Source organism: Symphalangus syndactylus, chromosome X (assembly GCF_028878055.3).
Source record: "Symphalangus syndactylus isolate Jambi chromosome X, NHGRI_mSymSyn1-v2.1_pri, whole genome shotgun sequence".
NCBI classification, from domain to species: Eukaryota; Metazoa; Chordata; class Mammalia; order Primates; family Hylobatidae; genus Symphalangus; species Symphalangus syndactylus.
In genome coordinates, this window is record NC_072447.2 from 150537074 (window position 1) to 150544467 (window position 7394).

Below are 7394 nucleotides of genomic sequence, written 5' to 3' on the forward strand. Positions count from 1 at the left end.
AACTACATGGGTTTATAGGTTTTTGTGAGGAATGAAATTCGAAGTTAAATAAAATATATGCTGTGTTTTATCAATTATTTGAAATAAGTTAGAAAATATGATTTCTGTTCTTTGAAAAAATATTAAGGTATTTTTAACGATCATTTACAAATCATAATGCTACTACAAATTATTCAGGTTTATTTCTACTATTTATCTAAAACACCAAAGTATTTTTGAATTACTAAATTTGTAATAGTACAATACTAAAAGTCTTCTTATCCTCTAAAAAAGTAAGCTGAAAAACAAAACTATAAATTGTGTATTTTTTCTTAGTCAGTGAGTTCTTCATTTTCTATTTCTATTTTGAGTAGAACTCCCACGCAAAAAAGAATACTGTCTAATTCAGTGTGATTTCTTTATTTCCAGGAGTACTTTTTCCATTATAGGTCTAACATGTTTTCTCCTAAAATAATCTATGATTCATTCTTTATATTGTTAGATTTCCTAGATTCTCAGGAGGTAATACGTGACTGTATGAATTAAATTTAATTTGCGTTTAAAATTAGTTCACTTAATTAACGTAACAAAATGCACTTGTTATGGGTTAAACTGTGTCCCCTCACCAAAAACAGTTGCAATTATAACCCCAATACCTTATTTGTGATCTTGTTTGGAGATAAGGTCTTCATAGAGATAATCAAGTTAAAATGAGGTCATCTGGAGTGTATTTTAATCCACTATGAATGGTGTCCTTATAAAAAGGGGAGACCTGGACACAGAGACAGACACCCGTACAGGAAAGACTATTTCAATCTGCAAGCCAAGGAGAGGCCTTTCCTCACAATCCTCAGAAGGAACCAGCCCTACTAACACCTTGATTTTAGACTTCTAGCCTCCAGAGGTGTGAGACAATAAATTTCTGTTTTAAGCCACCCAGTTTATGGTATGTTGTTCAACAGCCCTAGAAAACTAATATACATCAGAAGGTAAAATAATTGTCCATGGTCCTGTAGAATTATGGCGAAAGCAAAACATATGGTTCTGACATTAAAATTCCCTTTCTCATTTCTAGACGGACCCTAGTGAATTCTCTTAGATTTAATGCTACTAAGAGGAATTGAAGTTGAGTGACCTGAGGTAACTCTGGGATATACCTCCAGTTTGTATTGTCATTTGCATTCCCAAGCCACATTGCCTTTCAAGCTATATTTATGCAGAAGACGTACGGACCAGTGGCACACAGGATGAGGAGAGAAGCAAACTGTGGACTGGGAGTTTGATTCCACCAATAATCTGTAACCTATTCAGTCAGTCCTAATTGCTCATCCTTTTCAGGGAAATTTAAAAAATGAGAAATAAAGATGGACTAGTAGGTAATATTTTCAAATTGCCTTAGCTCCATGGACAAATCTCAGTAACTAGTTTCTGTATCATTATATTAGAATATTTATCTGATATCCTTGGGGAGTGAATGAGGCATTACACATAGAAAGTCTGGCTGCCTGCCGTGTACCTAATTGATCACGAGACTAGCTTTTGCTTTAACCCTGTGTACATGTGGTGTAGTTGGAGGAGCCCTAAGCTAGGAATCAAGAGATCTAGGTTGCCCTGATTGTTCACACTAACTTGCTGTGTGACCATTGATGAGTCATTTTACCTCTTTAGGCTTCAGTTATCTTGTCGAAAAAATGAAGAAATTTCACTAGGTGGGCATTTCTCCTGTTCAGTCAAAATGCTTGGTTATCTTAATGATAACAATCTTTCATATTTTCCTTTAAGCTACCTTACTTTTTTACATTAATATATTTATTTAAAAAGGGAACTGTACCATAGTTATAAATGGAAAGTTGACCATATTTGCGATTAAGAAAGTTATTAATAAAAATAAATATCCTGAAAACAAAGTAATGATATTAAATTTAAAGTTGTAAGCAATAAAAATAAACAATGAAAGACATGTAACAAACTATTTGTTTTGCATTGTATTAAGCACTTCACATGTGACATCATTTAATCCTCATAACACTTCAAAATAAATATCACCATTTTGCAGATGAGTAAACTGAGGCAACAAGAAGTTTACTGACATGCTCAAGTTCACCAACTAGTATGTGGCCGAGTCAGGATACAAACTCAGGTCTGTTTGAGGCCAACACCCAGAAAGATAGTGGCATAGGTAGACCCTCAACTTGAAGCCTCAGCAAAATCCTTTGGAAACTGATACAGTTAGCCACTGCTTTTTCTGTCTCCTCACCCTGTCATTCAGTTTCTCATCTATTAGACCTCACTCCAGAGCGGGGGGTGAGGGGCAACATAATTCGTAAAATGAAAATACAAGATCTCTCATTCAAAATTCATGGATTTCAAAATGGTGATAGCAAAACATTAAACCAAGCATGGAGCTCCCCAAGTGTGGGGCCCTGTTTGACTGCACAAGTCACATATAGATGAAGCTCTCTGTCTGCACTGAGTCTGGTGTTTCTTTTCCGTTGAAATGTAGTTAGATTTTTAGTCTTTTATTTGTAACAGGGAAATTAAAAATTAAAAATTCTTTGTGACAAGGAAACATAATTGGTTCTTTAATATTTTCTGCTATCAATTTAAAAGGCTGACTCCTAATCTTTTATTTGCTGAACATGCTAATGAGTGTAAAGATGCAAATTAGAGGCAAAGAGGATGACATTATTCTTCATATGAAAAATAATGGAGGAGGGGAAAAAGGCTGGAGGCTGTTTGGGTAGAGAGGAAGACCTGAGAAAAAGGCTTGTGTGCTAGCTGGTGGGAGACTTTGGAGAGAGTTAAAGAGGAAAAGGAGGCAATCGTCCCAGGGAAGAAAGAACAGGGACAAAAGTTTATAAAGCCTAAGCAAAAAGAACAAAGCTGGAGGCATCACACTACCTGACTTCAAACTATACTACAAGGCTATAGTAACCAAAACAGCATGGTACTGGTACCAAAACAGACATACAGACCAATGGAGAAGAACAGAGGCCTCAGAAATAATGCCACACATCTACAACCATCTGATCTTTGACAAACCTGTCAAAAACAAGTAATGGGGAAAGGATTCCCTATTTAATAAATGGTGTTGGAAAAACTGGCTAGCCACATGCAGGAAACAGAAATTGGACCCCTTCCTTACACCTTATACAAAAATTAACTCAAGATGGATTAAACACTTAAATGTAAGACCTAAAACCGTAAAAACCCTAGAAGAAAACCTAGACAGCTCCATTCAGGACAATGGCATGGGCAAAGACTTCATGACTAAAACACCAAAAGCAGTGGCAACAAAAGCCAAAATTGACAAATGGGATCTAATTAAACTAAAGAGCTTCTGCTCAGTAAAAGAAACTAGCATCAGAGTGAACAGGCAACCTATAGAATGGGAGAAAATTTTTGCAATCTATCCACCTGACAAAAGGCTAATATCCAGAATCTACAAAGAACTTAAACAAATTTACAAGAAAAAACAAACAACTCCATCAAAAAGTGGGCAAAGGATATGAACAGACACTTCTCAAAAGAAGACATTTATGCAGCCAACAAACATATGAAAAAAAGCTCATCATCACTGGTCATTAGAGAAATGCAAATAAAAACCACAATGAGATACCATCTCTCACCTGTTAGAATGGCAATCATTAAAATGTATGGAAGCAACAGGTGCTGGAGAGGATGTGGAGAAATAGGAACGCTTTTACACTGTTGATGGGAGTATAAATTAGTTCAACCATTGTGGGAAGACAGTGTGGCAATTCCTCACAGATCTAGAACCGTAAATACCATTTGACCCAGCAATCCCATTACTGGGTATATATCCAAAGGATTATAAATCATTCTACTATAAAGACACATGCACACATATGTTTATTGCAGCACTATTTACAATAGCAAAGACTTGGAACCAACCCAAATGCCCATCAATGATAGACTGGATAAAGAAAATATGGCACATACACATCATGGAATACTATGCAGCCATAAAAAATAATGAGTTCATGTCCTTTGCAGGGACATGGATGAGGCTTGAAACCGTCATTCTCAGCAAACTAACAGAGGAACAGAAAACTAAACACCGCATGTTCTCACTCAGGAGTTGAACAATGAGAACATATGAACACAGGGAGAGGAACATCACACACCAGGGCCTGTCAGGGGGTGGGGGGCTAGAGGAGGGATAGCGTTAGGAGAAATACCTAATGTAGATGAGGCGTTGATGGGTGTGGCAAACCACCATGACCCATGTATACCTATGTAACAAACCTGCACATTCTGCACATGTATCCCAGAACTCAAAGTATTAAAAAAGACAAAGTTTATAAAGATTTGCCATATGGCAAGTGATGTCAGCCGTGTTTGGTGTCATGGTAGGTTTGATATGTTACTCATATTTTTTTCTTCTACACTTTCAAATAAACTCATAGCAAACATTAATATATCCGTAAGTATTCATATATGTTCCACCTAAAATTCTTATGTACTACTAGTGGTAGACTACACTTTGAGACATACTGCTCAAATTAATTTAAAAATAATTTTCTTTCAGAGTATGGAAGAAACCAAAGGTGGAGGGCAGGGTAAAATATATTCTAGACTTATGGTTGAGACTGCCACTGATGTTGCTCATCTTAGTTAAGATATTTAATTGTCGCTTTCATTTCAATGCCCATTGTAATGACCAAGATCTATAAAGGGTGAAAACCTGGAGAACCTAGAAAGTTTCCATCTGGCATCTATATGCCAGAAACTTGGAGGGTTCTCTGAAAGATAAAAACATGATGGAGAGAAATCACAGCAACTTGTGTTTCATGTCAAGCCAAGGGCAAGCCTGTCCAGCAGGGGCTGGAGGCTAGGGCACTCTGAGTTGGGTACTCTAAGTTGGGGGATCAGTATTCTAGAGGAATTCCAGAGAGCACATAACTTGCTGAATATAACTTGGAATGGAGACTCGGGCCTCAGTGTGCTACTGTCAGCCAACACTTACTTCAGATGGTGTGCTGAATCAAGTGGCAACAAGGACAGCAAATTGACGAAGGGGGACACTGAGCAAACAAGCAGCAGTATGGAACTAAAGTCTTGTCAAGGTCCCTTCCATCTGTAGCTCCCTTCTCATGTCATGTAGGTCAGAGGGTTCTCTGATCTGGCAAAGTGTGCCTAGCAACATTAATCTCATTTCTTGTCCTTGTGCTGGACAAGAAATGTCCACTTTCTTTCTTCATAGCACTCATTACAATTTGTAATTACTTAATTTGTTAGTGGTCTGTCTTCTCTACTGCTTTGTAGTAAGCTCCATGAGGGCAGGGATCTTGTCTGACTTGTTCACTGATATATCGTCAAAACACAGAATATAGTGGGTGTTCAATAATGAGTAAGCATTAGTAGAAAACAAGCAGGACAAAATGGACTATGTTTAATATTGTCAAGGTGTAATATATAGTGAAGATAAAATTGTCATGATTGAATATTTATGCATTGTTGGAATATATGAAACAAATAGTTTTAGAAATTTATGTAGAAGTCGTCAAAACCACAATCATGGCAATCATGGTGAGATACTTTAATATTTATCTTTTAGTCCTTGACAGAAAAATAAAGATACAGAGCATTTGCATAATATAATTTAGCTTGATTTAACATTTATAATAGAGTTCATTGTGAGAGTACACATTCAAATGTATGTGTATGGAAGTCGCTCTCATTAAAATGAGAAAGAAGATATTATCATTGATATAAAGGAGATTTAAATATTACAAGTGAATAGTCTTATGATTCCATGCTAATAATTTCTTTGTAGATGATTTCCTAGCAAAATAAAAATAACAAAATTAACTGTGACCTTGAAGAAGCAAAAGATAAAGAACTACCCCTCTCCAAATAATGAAGACTCAGACTTTTTCTGGATGAGTTTTCCCAAACCTTTAATGGATCAAATCACTCCTATATTGTTTCATCTGTTTTAGTCTAGAAAAAACAACAAGAAGCTTCCTAGGTTATTTTATGAAACAGGTATAACTCTCATGCCAGAATTTACAGATGTAGCACACACAAAAGAAAACTGCAGACACACTTCACTTAGGAGTGTTGAATCATGAATCCTATATGAAACATTAGCACTTGTGTACTTTGTTCAAGAATGCAAGAATATTTTAATATTGGCAAATATAAATAATATTCAATAATTAATAGGCAGGGGGAAATATCATCATGGCAGTAAATATTAAAAGGATTTGATAGAATCCCAGTTCTATCCCTGATTCAAAATGAAACAAAATAACAACAGAAAATTTGAGAAATATATCCTTAATTTAATAAAGGGTATCTATCTTACACCAGCAGCCAACATTATACTTAATTATGAAATACCAGCACATTCCCATTAAAGTCAGGAATGACTCAAGAATGCCCATTATTATGCTAAATGACGAGTTAATGGATGCAGCACAGCAACATGGCACATGGATACATATGTAACAAACCTGCACATTGTGCACATGTACCCTAAAACTTAAAGTATAATAATAGTAAAAAAAAAAAAAGAATGCCCATTATTATGGTTATTAATCAACATAGTTTAAACATTTCTAGGCAATACAGTGAAAGAAGAAAAATAATTCACCTGTTAATATTGTAAAGAAAAGAGACAAAGTCATCCATATTTAGTGTTAATGTTGTTGTCTATGTGGAATGAAACTGAAGAACAGTGAGAACTAACGAGAGTTAACTAAGGGAGTAAGAAAATACATGTATAAAAATCAATAGCTCTCCTACATACCATCAATCCACTAGAAAATGTGGTGAAATGGATTATGTTCACAAAACAACAAAATATATATGATGCCTGGGAATAAGTGTACTAAGAAAAGTGCAGGGCCTAGCTGAATACAATGATAAACCTTATTCAGGGACATAAAAAGAGACTTGAATGAACAGAGAAACAAAACTACTTAGGTGAAAAAATTTTGTAACATTATCAATTCTCTCTAAATGAGTCTACATTTAATTGAATTCATGCCTAGCACATGGGACACACAATAAATGATTTTTGAATGAATGATAAATAAGTGAACATAATTACCATAAAATTTAGAAATTTTTGACTTGACAAAATGATTTTAAGGTTCATCTAAAAAATTCTCAGAGCTGAAAATAAAATTTGATAGTGGAGACAATGAAAGGATTACCAGATCATTTATTAAAACATAATGACATAAGATAGGCCGGGCGCTGTGGCTTATGGAGGCCGAGATGGGTGGATCACCTGGGGTCAGGAGTTCAATACCAGCCTGGGAAACATGGTGAAACCCTGTCTCTACTACAAATACAAAAATTAGTTGAGCATGATGGCGCATGCCTATAATCTCAGCTACTCGGGAGGCCAAGGCACAAGAATCACCTGAACCAGGGAGGCG